Source organism: Condylura cristata, unplaced genomic scaffold (assembly GCF_000260355.1).
Source record: "Condylura cristata isolate star-nosed mole 26May11 unplaced genomic scaffold, ConCri1.0 scaffold00021, whole genome shotgun sequence".
NCBI classification, from domain to species: domain Eukaryota; kingdom Metazoa; phylum Chordata; class Mammalia; order Eulipotyphla; family Talpidae; genus Condylura; species Condylura cristata.
This window is the reverse complement of record NW_004567122.1, coordinates 5,946,502-5,971,159: the sequence shown is the minus strand read 5'-3', so window position 1 is coordinate 5,971,159 and position 24,658 is coordinate 5,946,502. Positions and strand designations below refer to the sequence as shown.

At 42.9% G+C, this 24,658-nt stretch overlaps 1 protein-coding gene across 2 annotated transcripts in view; it reads right to left on the bottom strand.

The window, feature by feature from the left end:
* Positions 1 to 24,658, bottom strand: part of ANK2 (ankyrin 2, neuronal) — a 493,620-nt gene that overhangs the window by 412,690 nt on the left and 56,272 nt on the right. The window contains exon 1 of one of the 2 annotated variants that reach the window (XM_012727798.1): positions 24,266 to 24,395. The exons of the other annotated variant lie outside the window; for it this stretch is intronic. The gene's annotated coding sequence lies outside the window, so the exon portion shown is untranslated. Of the gene's footprint in view, positions 1 to 24,265; positions 24,396 to 24,658 lie in introns of those variants that run through there. 2 annotated transcript variants of the gene reach the window in all.

Genomic DNA, 24,658 nt, shown 5'->3' with positions numbered 1-24,658 from the left:
AGGCCACCTTTGTACATTTAAGGTATTTATCTCCACACCATCTTGTGGCCATCTCTAGAAATGACATCTTCTTCAGAACCTGAAACCGTGTGAATTAATAAAAATCATCAATTTCCCCTAGATTTTCCTCTACCCTAACTGTTCAAAATACTTATAAAGACAGAAGTCCTATTGATTAGAGAACTTGAGTTGTTATTCTACTCTTACAAGGGCAACAAGCTGTTTAAGAACTGAAAATCAAAAGTTTAGGAGTCAACTCAAATTCTCTATTTATTAAAGGAACAATGATGTGGGTATAATTTAAAGCAAAAGCTTCTTCTTTAAACCTTTATTTTAGGCAATAAAATTCTAGTAGCTATTACTAGATGGTGTTGTCCTCATTTCTGTTATGCTGTTGTGGAAAATCAATTCAAATTTACTATTATACATGAAAGACAAATTGGAGTCATTATAAACAAATGACTTACTCTACTTGCCAATACGAGGGGTCCTCAAATTGGCTTTAAACATTGCATCCACCAAAATGTTTTTCTTTTAAAATCAATGAGCCAAGATGACAAATGTCTTTCCTCCAAATGCCTGCTTAATGTCTTCTGATGTTTTCTTGATTGAGGCCATGTGTTATCTTGAGAGGTTATTTTTTCCCTGTCATTATTACATTCCAATACTCTGTACTCAGGACTCACCAAAAAAAAAAAAAAGGGTTGTTGGACAGAGGCCTTATTACTAAACAAAGAATGTGATGAGAATTTTAAGCAGAATATACATAAATTCCCTCTCATTTACAGAAATTCCTCACTAGGGAAAAAACAATTTTCAATTTTACTGTTTTTTTTGTAAAAGACTCATATCTGGGGCCCTCCCTGGTGGTGCACCCAGTAAAAGCACAGCACTATGAAAGTATACACAACCAGTGCAGTATGAGTTTGATTCTTTGCCAGGGAGGTGACCCACATGACGCAGCCGACCTCTCCTGATCTGCTCACCGCTCCCCTCAGCAGTGTTTCAGTACCTTTGCCTGTTCTGCTCCCCATTCTGTCTTTGGTGAATCCTTTCACCTTCCCTGCACTGCTGGCCTGTACCCCAATTCTGTATGCATAAATAAATAAATCTTTCCAAAAAAAAAAAGTGCTGCTTTCTGGCAGAGCATTTTAGAAAAGGTACCAGAGATCAAGAAGATGTGGTTTATATCCACAGTGGAATACTACTTAGGGGTCAAAAAGACAAATTCATGCCATTTGCAGCAACATGGGTAGAGCTGGAAGGGATGGTTCTAAGTGATTAACTCAGAAGGAAAAAAAAAAAAAACATCAGATGGCTTCATGTCTAGATAAACTATCGGGAAACCAAACAAGTTTTGTCAGGAAAAAGACTAAACTAGCAAGCTGACCGTAGATCTGAGATACACCGCAGCAGAAGGGAAGAGAGAGGGGTCAAACCGGGGGTGGAAGAGCACAAGGCACTGTGGTGACAGATCATGGGTGCTGTGATGGGGGATAATGGACTATACCTGATGAGAGAAATCAAATGCTACCCAAAAACTAGCAATCATGTAAGAAAATAAATATAAAAAAGTCATATAAGAAAATAAATATTAAAAAATAAAATAAATAAAAGCAAAAAAATAAAGATATTGTGCTACGGAGGCTATTGAAGAGACAAACGCCAGGTTTCCTTTAACGCAAATGACCACAGATTCATGAACTTTGTTCTTTCGGGAGCAAAGCAGTGTGCTTCTGGACTAACATGTCTACCCAAGGGTGTAAAGAGTCATTATAAGTTAGTGGGAGGGGCCCAGAGGCTTGAGGTAAAGGACCCTGGGTGGGTAGGGAACAGTGACACTCATCTGAGGTGGTGTGAACCTGCCCCTTGGTTGCAAACCAATGTTACCTCCATGAAATCAAATAATTTTTTTTTAATGTGAATGCTCATTAAACTGAAAAACACACAAATGACACCTTTCTTTTCTTTCTTTTTTTTTTTTTTTTTTTCCTTTAACTGAAGTAGCACTGCATTATCACATTATAAGCTCCAACTCTGGTGACAGTTCATGGGTGATTCAGTGGTAGGAATTTTATGGGAATTACACCTGACCGAAGAAATCAAACGTTACATAAAAATGAACAATGATGAAAAAAACTTTTAAATGATCATCATGAAAAAAAATAAAAACAACATTAGAAGCTCTGGGTGTGCATCACCAAGAACCAACATGAGCACAAGGCCTCGCCTTCTCCACCGCCATCCCCTCTGCCCCAACACCCACTCCTCTTCCCTCTCCCTTGCGGTAACCACACCCCACACTGTCTAAAAGTTTGTTTTGCTTTCATTTAGTTAAAAGATGTATTTTAGAGAAAAATACTGATCTTACAATATTCAATTTCATGGCATCTGCAGAAACTCACAAAGTTCCAGTGTAACCAGAACAGCTGCAGAGGAAATCTGTCTTTGAGGAAAATGTGATGAACAAGGATTTGAGAAGGTAACGGGTATCTGGAGAGAGGAATCTGGAGAGAGGAGGGGCGAAACGTTCTTCCCACTCCAGTGTCTTCTGTATGTGAGTGCACATCCTGCAGAGGGTCCTCTTGCCTCACTGGGGACCCTGGGAGCAGACGCAGGCTCAGTCCTACACTGCTCCCTCCCCTGATGTGGTGGGAACGGCCAGCAGGAAGATGGTGTTGGTTTTATCTCACTCCCAGGCCACCCCTTAGCTGGCTCAGATCTTGGATGTGAACCATGAGGGCAGTTCACTAGTCCCCTGAAACCTCAGTAGTGTTCTTCGGGCAATGAGACACTACAGACACATGCTGATGTGAGGAATGGGAACACAGTTGACACTGAGCTCCCAGAGAGTGAACCAGAGAAATCAGAGCATACATGCAGACAGAGGTGAATGAACAAAGAAGAGCAGCGGAAGCATTTCCGTGCCTCTCGTGCCAAAAATCCAGCACAGGCAAAGTCAGAAAGCTGTGGGGTCCTAGGAGAAAAGGCAATTAATCTGCTGACTAAGCTATAAAGCTGGTGTGGGGAATAAAAGAAAGGGCAAAGGAACAAAGGATAACGCTGAGAAGGTAAGTTAGGGCCAGATTATACTTATGGACGCAATAGGAAGATGCCAAGTATTCTGAACTGATCTGTAACTAGATAATATGCTCCTTTAAAATATATATATATATATATATATATATATAATAGTTTATTTTTACATCATTTTGTGCATCTTCTCATCTCAGTTATAATCCCCATGGGCTTCCCATCACCAAATCACCCTGCGTCATCACCATAGTCCAGTGTATTTCCTTCTCCCCACTGTTTTTGATCTCATTCCCCACTCCGCCCCCGTAAAATGCCTCTGGTCTATAGCTGTTCATCATCATCATCATTTTCTCACCTGTTCCATTATACTCCTGCTATGAGTGAAACCATCAGGTATTTTTCCTTTTCTTTGTGGCTTATTTCACTAAGCATGATCTTTTCCAGTTCCATCCATCTTGCTGCATAAGGCATGTGTTTTGTTTTGTTTTGTTTTGTTTTGTTTTGTTTTGTTTTGTTTTGGTTGCTGAGTAATATTCCGTTGTGTATATATGTACCACATCTTTTTAATCCAGTTATCTATTTTTGGGCATTCGGGCTGTTTCCATGTCTTTCCAATTGTAAATAAAGCAGCAATAAACATGGGGGTGCAGGAATCTTTTTGAATCACTGTTTTCGTGTCTTTCGGGTAGATACCTGGGAGTGGGATTGCTGGGTCATATGGAAGCTCCATGTTTAGCAGTTTGAGGAACCCCCAAACAGTTTTCCATAGTGGTTGTACTAGTTTGCATTCCCACCAGCAGTGCAGGAGAGTTCCTTTTTCTCCACATCCTCGCCAACATTTGTTGTTGTTAGTTGTTTTAAGATGTGCCACTCTCACTGGGGTGAGGTGACTCCTTTTTTTTTTTTTTTTTTTGTTAAGAAACATAAACATGAGGCAGCCTATTAACTACCTGGAGAAACATCCAAGAGGAGAGAGAGAAATCCACAAAGGTGTGATAAGCCAGGGGTGTGCAATGGAACTGGGTGGTGGGGGAAGGTAAGGGGAAGTGGAGGGAAGCACAATGGGCCGGGAATGAATGAATGTGAGAAATATCATAGAATAGATGGTTCTTAGGAAACTAGTAAGTATACAGAAAAGGGGGGAAAAGAGGGGTTATTTTACGATTTCAGACATAACAATTGGTAATGTCATTAGAAGAAACTAAAAAGTTGAGTAGGACACAAGTGTAAGCAACAAAATAAAACATAAATAAATGGGATTACAGCAACTTAGATTTCTGCATGTGAAAGGGATAATGAACATAAAAACCCCACAAAACGAAAGAAAATAATTGCAAATAAGGGGTTAATATCCAGAATATGCAGCTTAACCACACAATTTATTTTAAAAGTGGGCAAAGCACTGGAATAAACATTTCAGATTTTGCAAAGAAAATTCACAAATGGCCAATAACCTCATAAAATATGTGAAAGATCACAAACATTAAGGAAATGCAAATCAAAACACCTGAGCTACGGGGCTCTCCCTGGTGATGCAACTGACCAAAGAGCAGCACTATGAATCTCTCCGCAGCCACTGCAGCATGAGTTCAATCCCCAGCTGGGGGATTGGCACAGCTGACCTCTCCTGTCCCATACATGTGAACATGACGGGTGGTAATGTGAAGTAGCATGGCCATGATTGTGAATAGTTTTCAATTCAAAAAATGAAAATCAGAAGCCCCATGTGATCCACCTATCAACCACTTGGTATTTGTCCAAAATAATTCAAAGCAGACTCTTCAAGAGCTATTTGCATACCCAGACTCATACAACTAGAATCACAATAGCCGAGACATGGAAATAACCCAAACATCCAGTGACAGATGAATGGATAGAGGACATACTGTGTAGACATACAATGGGATATTTTACAGGCTTCAAAAAAGAAGCCTGCAATCCTGTCGCACACTGATGAACCTTAAGGATGTCACCCGTTAAGCAGAGGAAGCCAGTCACAAAAGAAGACATGGTGCTATGATTCCACTCAGGTGCAGTTATCTATAAAGAGGTCGCAAGTCGGAAATATTGGGTTGGTGGGAAAGTCATGATGCATTTTTGCTTGAAAAACATAGAAAAAAATACTTCCGTACTTTTGCAACACCCCAACAGGAAGTAAAAAGGTAGTTGTTGAGGGCAAGATGAGGCAGAGTTAATGTTGAGTGAGTAGAGAGTTTCAGTGTTAGAAGGTGAAAAATTGCCGCGACCTACTGCACAATAGTGTAAATCTGCGTAACACTATTAAACCCTACTCTTAGAAATGGTTACAATGGTAAATTTAATGTTATGTGTTTTGTTTACCACATAAGAAACCAAGAAGTACAGAGGAATTTGTACACTAATTTGATGTTGAGTTTGATTTGCCACATACATCTCCACCATGCACCCAGTGCCAAAACGTGGCTCTATAAAAATAGCAGATTATGTTGTCAGCTCCAAATGCTTGAATACATCAATTTGTCTTAGATGTCACTTTTTTGGGACTGTGCCCCACTTCAACTCTGGCCTCCAGACAGATGCTCCTGTAAATCCCTTACATGGTTCAGTAAACATGGACTATGAGACAACATTCTACCCTACTGATGCCAGCACAAAGCACTCCAGGATAACTGAAGTTTTGCAGATTGTTTCACACTCCAGCAGTTGCTATTTCATGGTCAGAATCAGAAAACTCCTTTTTATTAGAAAACAGCATATGCACATCCATCAAATTCTTGTTCTACTCCTTATGGGGAGAGTGAGTCAGAACCAAGGAAACTGGCTGACCTTTATTTTTCTACTGTAAATCAATTTCAATCCAATTCAGTGCAATTGAATTCAACAGACATTTGTTTCACGTCTATCTTTTATGGTACTGAGGGTCAAAGATGAGTTGAATCAAGACTCCCACCTCCGAAAAAGGACGAGTCCAAAAGACGAGACCACCATATAGGTACATCAGGACAATCATAAAAAGAAGCATTATCACATACTATAAAAACACAGATCGAGGGAAAACTACTTACTGCATCAGTCAACAAAGACAGAAGAACAAGGAGGTAACTAACATCGTGAAGCAATCCAAGACCTGGGACCTCTGAATAGATAGCTTAATGAAACTATTTTTTGATGAAAAAATGAAAGCTGAGATGATCTCTCACCCAAGTCAGCTTAGCTCCACGCCCTAGATCAGGCTGGGCACCTTATCAGTCTACACCGGAAGACTGGCGTAGGAAGGAGGGAAGTTAGGAATAGGCTTTATCCTAACCTCAGAGGTTCCCATAGTAAGACAACATTCCAAGAAAATTCCCGAGATTCAAAAACAACTTTTGGAAATCCAGGTATCTGTACATTCTTTCCAGCAAATAGTTACATGCTGGCAGCCAGGGGACCAGCTGGCTCAGGTGGTGCCTCTGACCGAAGGGTGAGGTGAGACCCTCGGAGGCGCCGGGAAGGACAGTGAGTGGAGGCTGATTTCCCGAAGGCACATCTCTGCATCTACCACCGGCCTCTGGCCAGCACTGCCGTCCCGCTCCCAGCCCCAGGAGTGGAGCTCCAGGTGCCTGCCCTTCTTTAATTGGTTTCTATTCTCACACCTTGCCTTGAAGTCATCATTTTCGGGGATAATTGGTATCTGTGAACTCTCACTACAGTCAGTTCCCTTCTTCTGAAATAAACTGAACTTGCAACGTAAGGAAGAAACACGATCTATGTTGACCTGAATATTCCTATTGTTTAATAATGGATTCTACTGAGTGCATTTCCAGAAAAGGGGGAAGAAAAATCCCTACATAAATGATTATCGATATTGAGTTAATTGATTATATTAACTGATTGATTTTTTTATTCTAACAACTAGACTATAGATTTTGCTATATTCCATATTCTCATGTTTGATCTGCTAGCAAAATTTTATACCCACATTAATTGCTAAGTGCAGAATTTGGGGGCGGGAGGGGAGGGAATGCTTGATAACTTTCTTTTTACAGATTTTATTTACGTATGCATGCAGAACTGGGGAACAGGCCAGAGAGGTGCAGGGGCAGTGAGAGGTTTCACCAGAGGCAGCATGGGGAGCAGAACAGGCAGATCGACAAAGTATACTGCTGAGGGGAGCAAAGGGCGAGACAGGAGAGGTCTGCCATAACATGTGGGTCACCTTTGGGGCGGGGATCAAACTCGCACTGAAGCAGCCACGGCTTGGCTTAGCTTGGCAGTGCAGTGCTCTAACCTGCTGCACCACCAGGAAGGGCCCTTGATAATGCTTTTGTAATTCTGCTGGCTTAAACAAGATTTCATGAACCACTGTTTACCCCTCCCTATAGCTACGCTCTTGATTAAGGTTATTTCATGAGGATGGGACACAGCATTATGAACTGAAGGTCAGAGAAGAAATTCCTCTCTGAAATATTTCTTTATGTTTGGTGTAAAGCTGAATTGAACAAATTCATCTTTATATTACACAGCTAACTATTCTGATAATCCCCTGAGCAGAATTTCTCTCTGGTCCTACTTCCAGAAATAGCTAGATTTCATGTCAGCAACTAACTTCATTATGTTTAGATGCTGAAAATCAAATAAAGCACAGCCTCCTTCCTAGGCGTCCACCAGCATAGCACCAAATCCACGTCTCCCCATGAAAAGCACAAGCATTTAGGGCGCCTGTTTTCTCGGAACCAGACTCACTCCCAAATTCAATCTACTTTCCAAACCCTGTCTTTCTGCTGTCCTCATTAGATTGTTGATTTTTAATTTTTCTTGTTTGCTCTCTATATATCTTTGTAAGTTTCCTCAATGTCTAAGGAAGGAAGGTCATGCATGGATGGATGAACAGGTGGGTAACTGAAGTACACACCCGATACTGCTCCAGTGTTCACCTTCCATGGAGGAGAGCCATTCCTTGGATTCCAGTGATCTACTCCTTGCTCAGGGAGCAGCCTTGAGTCTGGCACCATTTGCAATCTAGAGAGAACCTCTACTCTCAAGAACTTGACTTTGGGCAGGTATGCCATCACGTGTAGTGAATAATGGCTGATAATATATGATCACTGTCAACAAAAGTCTCATCTGGCAAAGACGGTCCTGCGAAGCCTGCTAAGGGATATGTAAACATGGACTCAGCAGAAGAGAGGAACACTCGCTTCACATTATGGCTCAGTATACTCACATGTCCGTGTAAGTCATTAAGTACCTCTCTAGGGCAATTCAGCGGCAATATCTCTCAAAATAAAGAGAACAATTTTTTTTAAAGATTTATTTATTCATACAGAACTGGGGTACAGACCAGAGGCGGCAAGAGGCTTCACCAGAGACAGAGTGGGGAGCAGAACAGGCAGATCGACGAAGTACACTGCTGAGGGGAGCAGCGGGCGGGTCAGGAGAGGTCTGGCTCGCCATGTGGTCTCCTCCAGGGCAGGCGGGAATCGAACTGATGCGGAAGTGGCTTTAGCTTCTCAATGCTGTGCTTTAACCCGCTGCGCCACCAGGGAGGGCCAAGAACAATTTTTTAAGGATTGAGGTGCCCTAGCCCTATGATTCTGAGATAGTATTCACAAAAGTAGACTGTCCTACCCTCTTGAAAAACATAGGTATTAGCTAACTTTTCAGGACAGTTTTGTTTGGGTCTTCATAGTCACAAAATCAGTGTACGCATATAACTTTATTCTAAAGGCGCATTAGCAAAAACAATGTACTGTTCATATCAGGTTTAGAATTTAAATTCTGAACGCTGCTTGATTTAAAGTCTAAAAATAACTAAGTTCCTTGAAGGTAGTAGAAAAAAAGACTAAGTAGGAAAGAGGCCAGTTAGTAGAGATTTAGAGTCACTTCCAATAAACTTTTTGATTGCAATTAATTACAATATAGTGAAATATTTAGAATGAAAGATGACATTAAAGGCATTCCTCAACATAATGCAGACCATCAATCTAAAAAAGAATCAATTAATTCTGAAGGAAAAAAAATTTCATGGCAAAAATATATTTGGAATCGGGGCCTCCCTGGTAGTACTAGGAGTTGAGTCTCAGCTCCATGAAGCTGTCTGCAGCCACTGTAGCCTGAGTTCAATCCCTGGCCAGCCTGAGTTCAATCCACGGCGCAGCAGACCTCTCCTGTCTCACCCGCTGCTCCCCTCAGCAGGGTATTTCAGTCAATCCACCTGTTCTGTTCCCCACTCTGTCTCTGGTGAATCCTTCACACCCCGCACCTCTGGCTTGTACTCCAGTTCTTATATGGATAAACAAATCTTTAAAAAGAAAAAAAAAGTCATTCATATACAATAGTCAGCATTGCCCCCCTTGAAAGACCAAGTACACATTCATGACAGCCTGACACCCAAGTAGATAGGGACTCACTAGAATGCTCAAAAATATTCCCGGTTTTTCCTGCTGTTACTAAAATGTGTCTGCTCCTTTGCCAGATTGAAAAACAGCCTGATTCGGAGCATTGGGGAGTCAATTGTTCTTTTCCAGGCTGCAGAAGTGACTCTGTTCTTTTCAGGACTTCTTTTTGAATCACTGAACCCTTCTGCACTCTAAGGTGGAGAATCTGGGGCCAGTGCGTGAAAGTACAGTGCATATCCACGATCACATGGGAACACAGACAAGAAAAGGAGGCTGCTGGGGAAGACAGTGGGGAAGCCAGGAAAGGCTCCGTCCACCAAGGGCAGATGGTGTTGCTAAAAACTGAAAGGTTATAGGGTCAGGGCAGAAAGGAAGGCAAAGAGACACCAGGAACTCAAAGTCCAGTGGGGAAAGAAGAGTGCTTATAACTTCACAGGGGAACGCGTAAAGCCTAAAGCTCAGGCCAAAGATGTTCCCAGGATGAGGACTACGTGGGCATGAGAACACCGCGGGGGCAGAGAAGCAGTAATCCCCATGAGCTGCTAGAAGAAACAACAGAGAGTATCGACTTTCAGGAAACGCCATTCACTCCAAGAGATGTTCGGGTACATTAATTTGTCATGATTCTGTTTCATTTTAATCCTCACACTGACTTTAGACAATACAGATTTAGAGTTACATCAGGATAGCTTGCGAATCCTAACAAGGAACTGGAAACCACGGATGAGGCAGAGAGGGCAAAGAGTCTTTAGTTGCACAGCTGAAGGCGAAGACACAGAGTCACGCCCTCCGCCTGGCCCTTTCTGACTGAGAGAGCTGGGGAAGCAGAGAGTTTTGAGAGCACACAAGGCCTCCCAGGGTAGGCAGCTGTGACTCTGGCAAGTCCGTGTGGGTCTCCATGAAACAATGACAGGGTGGCCTAGGCCTCAAATCTCTGGGCAGATTTGTCTCTCTATCTTCACTCCTGAAAATAGTCCAGAAAAAAGATTAATCTTCATTTCAGCTCATATTGGGGAAGAGCGAAGGAAGGGAGACGAGTATAACTACTTCATTTAGTCCACACACTCTGGCACACTCTGCTCTCAAAATGTCCATTTCCCAGCTCTCTCAGCTATTAAGCACAAATTAAAGGGGAGGCCCTGGACCAAGCATTTTGATACATTATTTTCTTTAATCCTTAAAACAATCAAGGAATGAGTATTATTCTTCCCAACCTACAAATGAACAGAAGTTTAGAAAGGATAACTTGCCCAAAGTTATGTGATCAATAAGTGGTTCACAAGATTTGGAGACAACCAAAGAATCCACTCATGGATAAGTAAAATGGAGAAAAAGAAGCCTAAGGGACCCTCCATGATGCCACTACAGGTTAAAGCACACCGCCATGAAGCCAGCCACAGTTGCTTCATCGAGTGTTCAATCCCCGGCCCTGGAGGTGACCCACATGGCAGACCTCTCCTGTCTCACCTGCTGCTCCCCTCAGCAGTATTTCAGTCGATCTGCCTATTCTGCTCCCTACTCTGTCCCTAGTGAAGCCTCTCATTGTCCCTGTACCTCTGGTCTGAACCCCAGTTTTAAATAAATCTTAAAAAAAAGAAGAAGAAGAAGCCTATGTGAAGAAAATACTAGTACCCATGTACAAAAATATGAAATGAGGCCATTTGTGATAGTAATAATGTTGTATGCCGAGTGAAATAAATGAAGAAAGACAAACACTAGGTGAATTCATTAATGTGGAAAATAAAGTAACATAAAACAAAACGGAAAGTCTAAGTTGTAAGAATAAAGTAGTGATTACCAAAGGAAACGGAGGAGGAAGAGTGGCCAAAGCAGGTAAAGGGATCACTTTATACTGTGGCTAAATGCTAGACTTTGGGGGTGATCGTAACAGATATAGATATAGTGTACAATGCTGTCCATCTGAAGGGCCTACCTGGTAGCCTGCAGGTTAAGTCCCAGCACTATCTCCACTTCAGCCTGAGCTCGATCCCATGTGCTGACCCACATGGCACAGCAGACCTCTCCCTTCTTCCTCACTGCTCCCCTCAGCAGTGTATTTCAGTAGATCCACCTGTTCTGCTCCCCGCTTTATCCTGTGAATCCTCTCACCTCCCACATCACTGGTCTACACCCAGTTCCTGTATGCATAAATAAATGTCTTTAAAATGAAATATAGCTTTCTGAAACTCTCAGAGCTTATTTTTCTTCTAAATGCATAAGCTTGTAAAAAAAAAATACAGTTAAAAAAATAAACCAACAAATAGCAAGAGAAACTATTTCATAAATAAGGGACCCCTTAAATTACACTACAATAAGATGTCAAAAGGTCTTTACAAAGAATAAGCCCCTGAAGCAGGCAAGTGATGAAGAAAATGTCTTTGTAGAACAATCCCAGGCTGTAAATGCACAATCTCTTTGCAGCCCTTAATGGAATGGACTGAAATATTAATAATCACTGGATGCCAAAAACATTAGGTGAAATGTTGATGGAAACCTTTGTAACAGGCAAGTCCGGCCAACACCACCCAAATCCGCTGCTCAATGTCAGACTCATTCAACGTAAAAGACAAGCAATGCATCTTTGAGAAGGTCTGGCCAGAACTGAACGCCACATAGGAAGGAAGGGCATGTGCCAGGAACACTGAACGTGACCTGACAGGGCTCCCATGCCAGGGATGGAGGAACACAGTCAACAGCACGCTGTGGAGGGCAGGAGGGCAGTCAAATCCAGAAGGCAGGGCCTTCGGCAGGATAAAGAACCTGGTTTCTGGGCCCTCCCTGGTGGCACACAGGTAAAAGCACCGCACTGAGCAGTTACTAGCAGCCATTGCAGCAAGAGTTCGATCCCGGCCGTTCACACGTGGCGCAGCAGACCTCTCCTAACCCGCCAGGTACTCACTTCAGCAGTGTATTTCAGTCAGTTCACCTATTGTGCTCCTCACTCTGTCTCTGGTGAATCCTATCGCCCCCTACATCTCTGGCCTATACCCCAGTTCTTGCATAAATATATAAATACTAATTTCTTCAGCAAATAAATGACTTTTTTTTACAAAGGAAGAGAATAATTAAAATTGAAATGTTACTGTGGACCTAATGTGACACCTAATTCAAACAAAACTACAAAAAAAAGACATTTGAAAGAAAATCAGGAAAACTGAAAAAGACTGAATTTTGGATATTAAAAATTGTTAACTTTCTGAGATGTGACAATAGCACTGTGGTGATACTTTAAAAAAAATCATATGTCTTTGAAATACATATGATAGTATTTGTGAATGAAATCACCTGATAACCTAAGATTTTAAATGGATTTTTTTTAAAGATTTATTTATTTATTCATACAGAACTGGGGTACAGGCAGAGATGCGGAGAGTGAGAGGATTCACCAGGTACAGAGTGGGGAGCAGAACAGGCAGATCAATGAAGTACACTGCTGAGGGGAGCAGCGGGCGGGTCAGGAGAGGTCTGCCGCACCATGTGGATCTCCTCCTGGGCAGGCAAGGATTGAACTCATGCAGAAGTGAATTAAGCTTCTTAGTACAGTGCTTTAACCCGCAGCACCACCAGGGAGGGCCTGATACCTAAGATTTATTTTTAAATACTTCAGAAAGGGGGGACAAGGAGGAGTTACAGATGAAGCCAGATTTTAAGTATATTATTATGGAAAATTTCCAATATACATAATAGCAGAGAAAATGATATAATGGATCTGTATTCTTCCAGCTTCATATTTTGCCAATCTTGATTGAAGCCATACCCCCTTCACAAGCTTTTTTTCCATTTGTTTTAATGAAAATTTCAGACATTAACTAACACATCATGTTATTCATAAATACATCAGCATCTCTAATTAAGAAGGAAATTTCTTTAGCATAATCACTAGGCCAGTGTCACAACTAACAAAGTTAATGATAATTCCTGAATACTATCTATACACAGATTGTCAAAATATTGACGTACACATATATATTGATGCTGGTTATTAGATACTATGAGTTTATTATGCATTGTAATTTGGTTGTGCTTGAAATTTTATATAATAATTCAATTGTAAAGAAAGTAAGGCAACTGAGTATGTAGTGATATGAATGATATCCAAGATATATTAAGTGAAAAAAGACACAGGATAATGTATATGATATGTTAAGATGTGTGTTTAGCAAGGTAAAAAAAAAAGTTATATGGCCCAGTAATTCCACTTGTGAGAATCCATCCAAAAAATGTGAAATCACCAACCCAAAAAATCATATCCTTTGTAGTGTTTATAGCAACACTGTTGGCAACAACTAGCACAAGAAAGTGACCTAAATGTTCAATGGCGGAAGACTGGATCAAGAAATGCGTCACGTTCACACTGTGGAATACTATGGAATACTTCTTAAGGGAAAGATAAAATGCTGCCATTGACAGCAAGATGAAAGGAGTTCAAGGGAACAATGTACAGGAAAGCAAATTAGAATGACAAAGGCAAATATTGGACATTTACATATAATGATTCGACAGAGCGAAACATGTACAGGCCAGCAGACATTGCTAAATAATGTGGGGGCTCTGAGGCTAAGGGGGAGGGGTGGGAAAAGGGACAAGGGAACCGAGGGGAGGAAAGGCAGGCAGGAAGATGGGTGGGCAGATGCACGCACAGACAGATGGGTGGACACACAGACGAGTGGATGGACAGGCAGACGACTGATTAGGGACAGACAGACAGACAGATGACTGATTATGGACAGACAGACAGATGGGTAGGTGGATTTATAGACAGATAGACAAGAGAGACCAACCAGCCACTTGCGTGGAAGGTGCAGACAGAGTGGAGTGGGAGCAGAGCTAGCAAGGAAGCGCTAAGCAAAGCTGAAAAGATATGACGGTGGCTTAGCCACAGCAGTACAGTAGAGGTGAGGAGAAGAGTCAGAACTGGAGTATATATTGAAGGGAGAGCCCGTGTATGCTACTGATGGATTGAATGTACAGTATGAGAGAAAGAGAAATCAAAGAAAAGCCTGGGTTTCCATTCAGAGCTACTTGATGACTGGCAGCTCCATGTACCACACAGTGGAAGATGGGGCAAAGGGGAAAGGGCTGGAAACTTGGAAGTGTATTGTAATTCACACTAACCATGAGATGCCTTGGGACATCCAACTGCAGACACCATGTGGGCAGCTGAATCCACAGATCTGGAATTCCTGGTCCTGGGAAGAGCTGCAGATACTGATCTGTGGGATGTTATTCGTGGTTGGTATTTAAAGCCACTGGGGAGATGAGCTCACACAGAAACTAAGGAAGAGAATATCTATTGGGTTGAGCTCAGAAAGACCATTATTTAGGAGTCAGGCTGTTGGAGACCAGCTCCAACTATTGAGGTGTCTGGAGGCAAGACAGGCAGGACCCTAAGGTGGGAAGGCGTTGGCAAGTGGAGATTCCTAAAAAAGGGGGAAAGGGAGAAAAAAGGGAAAGGGGGATAAAGAAGACACGGGAGTCGGAGTTGGAGTTCCTCCTCCGCCTTCAGTTGGAGTTCCTCCTCCGCCTTCAGCAGAGGTTTATTTTATACATTACGAGCAAGCAGTGGGATGACATCAGCACACAAACTGGGCTGAGAGATTACAATCATCTTTTTTTTCTAAGAACAGTTTAGGGTCGTATTGCCCTTTAGCTGAGATATAACATTCCAAAATCAATTAAGGTTAAAAACAGGTACATAAGTGCACAAAGTTTATGACTAATATTACTATAGTGGAGATCAACTAAGGTAGAAGTCCCTTAAACCTTATCTACTACTTAATGGGTTTTTGTTTTTCTATCTGAGTCATCCTGGGAGACAGAAGAGGAAATTCCTTGCTAATCAAATCTCTGAATAGGAGACATAGGTGAATTTTCTTATCTAAAGACTATATAGTGGAATCCTGAAAAACTAGCCAGAAGACTTTTGTGGATTCCTTTAAGGTGTAGCAGGTGGAAAACTTGACTAGTTTAAAAAACAGGCAACCTGGATGAATTTCCATATCTCAAGGCCAAACAATAGGAAGTTTGAGTAATTCTTTAAAAAGCTGAATAGAAGGCTAGGTGAGATGATAGAATGATAAGATTTGGGTTATCCTCCATCCGGCAGTGAGAGAGACTTTGCAAAAACAGCCCTTTTGCTTTTATCAGTCAAGTCACTTGACTTCAGGGGAATTTTTTCACCCTGGTACAGTGCTTGCTTGTCAAAGCAGGCAGGCCTTGTACAGCTGAGGCAATCCAATTGTAAACTGAAAGTTGCTCAGAATATTTTGATATTATGGTTGTACAAAAAAGGGGAGGTCATAACATAAGCTAGAAGTGGAAAGTCCAATTTTTCAGAGCTTTTCCCGATCTACCCGGAATCTGTCAGACGATAGACGTTGCATAGCTTGTGTCATCAGGCAAAGGAAAACGGTCCAGGCAAGAAGACTGATGAGGAGTGGTGATGAGACAGAGGGAGAATCAGAATACATGCATCAAGAAGGAGAATAGGTCCAACTAAAAGTAAATGATTTATGTATACAAAATCAGAGAATGTAGCCAAAAGATAAACAGGTAACCCAAAACAGTGCTCATTCCCAAAACGAGAGACAGAATATCAGGAAAGGAGTTAAGACTGACTTATCTTTCAGCAGTGTATAACAAGTACAAAATAGAAGTCGTTGGTAAATTAAAAGGGAAAAGCAAAAATGTACAACTATCTGGGGTTATCAGGTGCCATTACCTAATCATTAACTGTTTCTGAATGTCAGTCATGGCTTAAATCAATCGAACTTCGGTGTTCTGCCAGACCTATAATGTTGGAAAACTGCCCCATTACCTCCCAAATCAGAAATCGCCAGCCAGCGGGGTCCACTCCAAATGCTAGTGCTCTGACTGTTACTGCTGCTGTGGTCTAAAAGGTTTGCACTGGCTACTGGCCTCACCTCGTGTTTCCCTTATTCTGGCTAAACGTTTTATATTTCTGTATTCCAAGACTATCTGTGGTAGAGCAAAGACTCTCTGTTATTTTCTCTAGTGGTTCTAAGAGAAAAAAAGACCACCCTTCAACACTGCCTCATGACCAATTACATTTGCCTTACAGCCCGGGGGCTACAGATTGCTCTCTGGCCTTCCAAGCTAGCTGTCCTAGCTATCTATTGACCAACTAACATCTTACACGATTACCTTTATCCAACTTCCATTTAAATTCATTTAAAACAGACTAATGTCCAAACACAAGGACATAGCTGTGAATTTAGATTTAACTGGTGAAATGTTTTGGGAGCTCATAAAGCAATGAGCTGTACAGCTTTTAAAACATTTTCTATAAATCTCTTCTTTTAAATCCCAAGTGGAAAATAAAGCTAAAGGACAGAACAAGTAGAAGACCATAGAATGTTATTCTTTGGGTGAAATTTTAGAGCAACAATTATTTTTAGTGATATCTGGGCCAAAAGTCCTCACAGGATTTAGTTTATTCTGAAACTGAATACTATACAATATCAGGATGAGATATTTAAAATTCTGCAGCTTTATTCTACAAGTAATTGTACAAATAGAGAGAAGTTGCATATCTATCTTATATATACAGGAATAGGGTAGGAAAAAAAGGAAAAGTGATAGAGAGGGATGAATACACACATACCCAACATACATGCACACATCGCCAAAATGTAGGTACACATAAAAAATGTACACTGTAGAAAAACAATAGTGTTGTCTGGGCAAAACAAAAAAAAATGTGAATGTAAAACAATGCAAAGTCTACTTTTCAAATGTGGTCTGAAAGATGTGTCATCAAGGATGCTTTAACATTTCCTTTTTTTTTTTTCAAGCTTTTAGTAAGAATGTTGTGAAATATTTTCATTTAGTTTATGTGAGTTCCTTTAGGAAGTTCTAAATTACAGCACTACTAGTCAAATAATACAAATCTACCATGTTTGGATAAAGTTGAAAGAACTATACTTTTAAAAGCAAGGCCCTGGGAAACTGTAAAATTACAGTATTTTCACTTGGAACTTAATGTGGAAATGATCTTCTAGATACTTACAGTAGCACTAGCAGGCAGATTTGAGTCCTTAGCATTGCCTCCGTGGTTTTACCACATGACACCATAACTTATCAAAACAATGAAATTGTCTAAAATAAAGACATCCTCTCCTGTGCAAGTTAACACTATCTCCCACCAAATCTATGGTGAAAATAGATAAAGAAGTGTATGTTACAAACTTTGTATACGCAACTCTAAAGAAATCTAGTCCAAACAAGAAGCATTAAGTTAGAAGCGATATGGCTTCCAGTATTTCAGAGGGCACACTGAAGCCCTTCCTAGTGGTGCAAGCAGTTAAAATGCAACACTATGAAGCTGTCTGCTGTCTGCAGCTGATTCCCGGGCGGGTATAACAGACCTCTCCTGTCTTCCCACTGCTCCCCTCAGCCGTGTGTTTCAGTACATCTACCTGTTCTGTTCCCCACCTGTCTCTGGGAATCCTCTCATCCCCCCCATGCCTCTGGCCTGTACCCCAGTTTTTGTATGCATAAGTAAGTAAATCTTTTTAAAAAAAAAAAATAAGATACCCTCCCTGGTGCCCAGCAGCACTGAGAAGCTAAAGCCACCTCAGCATAAGTTCGATCCCTGCCCCGGAGGTGACCCACATGGCACAGCAGACCTCTCCTGACCTGCCCACTGCTCCCCTCAGCAGTATAATTCATCAGTCGGCCTGTTTGCTCTTCACTCTGTCTCTAGTGAATCCGTTCACTGCCCCTGCACCTCTGGCCTATACCCCAATTCTGTAAGAATAAATAAACCTTAAAATTTTTTAATAAAAATAAAAACAAATAAGGAACACTCATCCACCTGTTGGTGGGAATGTAATTTGGTGCAACCTCTATGGAATATGATATTAAGGTCCCTTAAAAAAGCAAAAATGGAGGGCCCTCCCTGGTAGCACAGCAGGTTAAAGCATGGCCTATGAAGCTACCACAGCCACTGCAGCCCAAATTCAATCCCCGGCCCTGTAGGTGACCCACATGGCGCAGCAGACCTCTCCTGACGTGCCTGCTGCTCCCAGCAGTGCATTTCAGTAAATCTGCCTGTTCTGCTCCCCACTCTACGTGAATCCTCTCACCGCCCCCTGCATCTCTGGCCTGTACCCCAGTTCTGTATGCACAAATAAATCAATCTTTAATAAAATAAAAAATGGAAATACCATATTGCCCAGCAATAGCACTGCTAGGTATTTACCCAAAGAAGGTGAAAACACTTATATGAAAAGATATCTACACCCCTATGTGCATAGCAGACTTCAACGTAGCCAAGTCATGGAGTTTAAACTCAGTGCCCCATGACAGATGACTGGATAAGGAAACTGTGGAATACATATGCAGTGGAAAACTACTCAGCAAATAAAAATGATAAACAGTGTTATTTGGAATGAAATGGATAAATCTTGAAGTGATGATGCGAAGTGAAACATCAGAAAGTGAGAGACAGCTGGATGGTTTTACAGATCTGTGGACTATAAATAGCCAAAAGAAAAAAATGGCAAAATACAACAAAAATAATTCTTAGGCTCTGTGAAAAATACACTGGTTAGCAGAGAGGGAGGAAGGAGAAGAAGAAGAGGGTCCGGAGAGTATTGGTGGAAGGTGAGGAAAACAAGGGAACAGACGAGAGGTGAAGTTCTACCCCCCAAATTACACAGGTACGAGTGACTGACCTGTTAACCATAAATACATACATAAATAAATATTGAAACCAACAGAGCTTTAGACTTAGGAAGACCTAGCTGGAATCTCAGCTGACATGTGGCACACCTTGGGGCAGGTTCCCCATTCTGTCTGTGGGCTGTCAACCACTGCCTGTCAACCGGTGAAGTCTCAGTGTCACAGTGTCTGGCATGCGGCTGCTGGTATCAGTGTTGTGATCATCACTCATGGTACTTCCTCAAGAACCAGTATAAGGGCCTCCCTATTGGCACGAGAGGTTAATTCTCAGCACTAAGAAGCTGTCCACGGCCACTGCAGCACAGAGTTTGACTTCCGACCAGGGAGCTGGCCCACATGGCACAGCGGCCCTCTCCTGTCTCACTTACCTGTTGCTCCCTTCAGCAGTATTTCAGTCAGCCCACCTGTTCTGCTCCCCCACTCTGTCCCTGGTGAATCCTCTCACCCCTACACCTGTGGCCTACCCCTGTGGCCTGTACCCTAGCTCTTGTATACATTAATAAATAAATGTTTAAGCTGACACAAAAGGCACATGTCAGTGCCCTCCCTGGGAGCACAAGTGGTTAAAGCATAGCACTATGAAGCAATCCACAGTCACTGCAGCCTGAGTTCAATCCCCGGCCAGGGCGGTGACCCACAGGGCATGGCAGACCTCTCCTGTCTTGCCTTTGTTGCCCTCAGCAGTACATCTGCCTCTTCTGCTCCCCACTCTATCTGGTGAATTCTCCCCACTCTATCTGGTGAATTCTCTCACCCCATACACCTCTGGCTTGTACCCCAGTTCTTTTGTGCATAAACAAATAAATAAGTCTTTAAAAAAAAAAAAGTACAAGTCAAATAGGGTGAGGTTAAAAAATAAGAGCTCTAAGCATGTCAACAAAACTCAGTATTGAGCCTTGAATGACAGAATTTTCAACTGAGGGCTGTCGATAGTCTGTTTCTAAATCAATACACAGCAAACTCTTTTTCTACCAAATCATCACAAAGCCTGTGCAGACATAGTATTTTCAAGTGTGACTTAATGCACTTAGACTCCTTGTCTAAGCTCAACAGAAGGGACAAAAAATAAGCAAAGACCACATCAAACCCAAAGCCCAAAAGGCAGTAAATAAACACAGCTTTCCCAGGGAAGCCCACCATCGAAACAGTTTAGTCAGTTGGGTGTAAATTAGGTTTAAGAGATTGTTCTAAAAAATCAACACTAATCAAAACCCACGGCAATATAAAAGCTGAACTGCGTAATCAGAAAAATCAATCTAAAACTTACACTGACCCCAAAAAGCAATCTCAGATTTCACACTGAAGCTGCCTAAGGCTGCATCACCGTAAACAGTAGCATCTGGCTCTCATGTGGGCCGGGGTACACAATGCGCTGATCCATAACTCCAGTCTACTTTAGACATTTAGATGGATGGGCAAAGGGCCCAGTGTGTTATAATAACCCCGAAAAGCTCTTGGCTCTAGCTGTGAACACATTAGCATTAACTTAAATCTGTTGCTTTGTTTACAACCAGAGAGATTTGCTTATGCTTTCTGCCTAAATGGAGCCAGTTAAAGGCACCCAAGACTGAGTGAAATCTGCAAGGGCCAGAACAGCAGTTCACTGCATGGAGGCCCCACTGAACATCTTTGCTGTATATCTTCTTAGTTACATCTTTTTAAAAATTACAGACATCTTGATTGGGAGTTTCAGGCTTGCCATATAGGAGGATTAGTGTCTAATTTCCCTTTGCTGTTTTTTTCTCTGCTATAACCTGAAGCTTACAATAAGAAATCAGCGAGAGGGTTCCTTAAAGATGTCACCGTTTAGAAATGTCATACATGCAGCCATTTATTTCTGAGCTAGAGGGAGCACACTCTTCAGAACAGTGTCCCGATTATTCTTGTGGAAACCACTCAAAGCTACCAGAACTAATTTCTCCCAATATATCACTGTAGTAACGTCTGGAATGAAAAGACACCCTCACTGGACCAGCGGAAAGTGATTACTGCACATTAAGGATAGACTCACAGGGGCTCTGTGTTGTAGTCAAGCCCCCACCTCACCCCCAAGAAATGCAATTAAATGACACCCAATCTAATTATGTATTTACTCCTTTTACAAATAGCATTAACATAGAGGAATGGCAGGTGAAGCCAGATTTACATTGATTTCAAACAAATATGGAATTTTACCCTGAGCAAAATTAGACTGAACTATTAGCACAGGTGTGTTCTATCACCATTATGAAGCCACATGACATTATCTTTTTTTTTAAAGATTTATTTATTTATTCATACAGAACTGGGGTACAGGCCAGAAATGCGGAGGGTGAGAGGATTCACCAGAGACAGAGCGAGGAGCAGAACAGGCAGGTGGACGAAGTACACTGCTGAGGGGAGCAGCGGGCGGGTCAGGAGAGGTCTGCCACGCCATGTGGTCACCTCCGGGGCAGGCGGGGATCGAACTGATGCGGAAGCGGCTTAAGGTTCTTAGTGTTGTGCTTTAACCCGCTGCGCCACCAAGGAGGGCCTGACATTATCTTTTAAACCTCATTGTACTACCATTCCACCAACTAAATAATTTTTTAAAAAACCTGATTGGAGTCTACCATTAAACTAGTTGACAATTAAACTGAAACTGTATTTCAAATTAAGCTTCTTGAAAGTGGTTTGAAACATGTCCCCATGAATGGGGCCTGCATGAAGAACACCAACGTGACTCAGAAAACTACCCAAAGGGGAAGAAGCTTACAAATGATCTCGTAGTATCTGACTAGCACAACTGGACCAAGGACGCCTTTATGAATGACGGTGGCCACATCCCAGGAAGCCACGCCTGAAGACAGAGGATCAGGTATTGGAGAGCTCATCTAAGCAATGGAACTTAATTTTATTTTTAAGGATTTTCCAAGCTAACCCAACCTCATCTTTGGCAAGGAAAGTGAACGTGCAAGGATATTACTACCCTAGCAATACTACAGCTAGATGGGGTGAAAGTACCCCAAAACTGAGGCAGGGAAATGCTCGCTCTCTCCTTCAGTGATGTAGCTGCAGAAGCCAGGGCAGCCGTGTCCTGACCCGCGTTCTGTCTGTCCCAATCACATGGGTAACTCTGGCCAGTGTTTTTTTTTTTGTCTAAAAGGAGGTCTGTTGCAGCCCCGAATCCCTGATTGAATGGACCTATCCTGAAAAAGTAGAAAGCTGGGGTCTAAGGGGCTCACTGCGCTCATCATCGCCCGCCTAACGTGATGATTATCCCAAAGAGGGAACACTAAGACAGTCAACAGCAGCTCGGGGAGAGTGCTATCTCTCTTCCACTTCTTTTCATAACAATGTCTTCATTTTTGGAGAAAACAGATTCTAAAGCTCCCATCACTGGCCGTCCTACCCGGAGAAGGGGGAGGTGTGTATTTGCAGAGAGATCAGGGGTCCCCGGTTTTAAGAGCAAGCAATCAGTGTACCCAACCATGGGCTCCCCTTCAGAGAGATAGTCTTTGGCAGGTGCCCAAAAAAGGGGGTGTGGCCTGAGACTAGTCAGAGAAGACTGAGGGAGGGCCGGGTCAGTGAGAAAACCCCAGAAAGCATCCCCTCCTCACCCCCGTGCTCACCTCTCTCCCCCAGCAAGCACAACTCTGTGTCCTTCCTGGACTGCTCTGAAATGGTGAACGAATCAGAAGCAGAGATAGGGGTCCTTTCCAGCCTAGATCTAATCTCACCCCCATTGTGGAAGGAGCGCCTGGTGGGCACGGCCTTCATTTTCATATGGCGTCCTTCACTGTTTTGCAGAGCTCGATGGATGAACTAGAACCTACTCTGCTCGACGGGCTTATGCAATTCAGAGGCATAAAATGGGAAGTGAGAATCCATGTTCACAGCGCTATGGGTGTGGCAAGTTCTTCTCTGTTGTTTAATGCCCTGTGACTTCAATGGACGACAAAAGGCAATGAAGACGGTGTAGAACTCACCTAAGCCTGCCTTCTTTGCTCCCATCCCATCATCTCCCCCTCCAGAAGTTTCTCCAATGCCTAAACATTCCTGCATCAGTCTTTGACCCCCAAAGCCCTATGGTTTGTGAAAAACCTCATGGAAAACACTAAGGTCACCCCTGAAAACAAAACAGAGAAATACCTTTCCAGTTCTTCACGACACAGCCCAATTATGTGCATGTTGCCTTTCAAGTGGATATTGTCCACCTTGACCTAAGATCCTGTCAAGCGTTCACAGGAAAGTACCAAGTCTAGTAAACAGCCTGTGCTCCTAAATTTCCCTTTCCAATTCCTCCCAGTCTCACACACTTACTTTGTGTCTTTCAAACAAATTTAGGGCCTTCTACCCAGAATGAGCAGTGAGGTGCTAGAGCATTTATTTATTCACGAGCCAAACAAGCCACACCTCATCCAGACAGAGGGGCAGCTCTGTCGAGCGTGAGTGCAGGAACGGGAAGCTGGTTACCAGCACACACTAGAAAGCCGGGGCTTAGAAATCTGCAGCTCTCACACATCCCCAAGCTGTCACTGAGCTTTTGATGCAGAAAAGACTATTGACTTGCTGGGAGAAGGGAGCGAGAACTCCATCATTCTTCCACTCCCGGCACCTGTTATGCCAGCTGTCTCCACCTAACAGAAATTTCACCATTACCATGAGACAATAGATGAACTGCAGAGTGATTTATCGGAAACTACCCAGATCTGCAAAGCTCCGCTCTGTGACCCCGCTTTCTCTCCCACCACCCACTCTCCCACAGCAGAAAAGGGGCGTCACCTCCACGCTATTTTCCCAGCACAGACACAGCCAACATCTCGACCTAAGCAGTGATTCTGGCCGAGGAAGCCACCACCCTCGCCTCCCTCTCCCTGCTCACCGCACCGAGAACACCAAAGTCCACTCAAGGGGCTGGGACTCTGCAATCACTCACTTGAGCCAGATCGAGCTAATCTGCCCTACCACTGCAAAATTGGAAAATGCAAATCAGAAAAACAGCACATGGAGAACAGATCGCAATCAGGGCCGGTGTTTGCACATCTGTGCTGCCCGAGCCCTCGGGGGTCGCGGGGAGAGCAACAGTGCCCAGCCCTGATCCTGAGGGGTGTTTTACAAAGGGCTTCCAGTCACCCCCATCCACAGCAGCACTTTCCTCCCGGCTCCTAAAATGCTGTGAATAAAGACATTCTTTAAGCACTTACGGGAGCAGCAGCTTCTCTCCGCAGTGTGCCTGTGAGTCACCCGCAGGAGGCGAGGCGCAGGAGGGGCCGGAGGGGCCCGGAGCAGGGCATATGGGAGGGCCCCCAGCTTCCCTGCAGGCTGATGTCTGCGAGACAGCAGCCCCGGAGCCGACTTTCCCATTACAGCCTCAGACTGTAATCCATGTGCTTCCCGCGGGCCAGTCCCAGCTGCCCACACAGCACCACATGATCTGCTCTGACATCAGATCAGCCAGACGTGACAGCCCACCGCCAGCCTCTTCCACACTCAGGGGTTGCATCATGTGGGCGCCGTGGTTTGCACGTAAGCAGGTGGTACAGAGTAAGGGACTCTTGTTTTTCCACGAAATGTTGTACTGTATTTTTTTTTTTTTT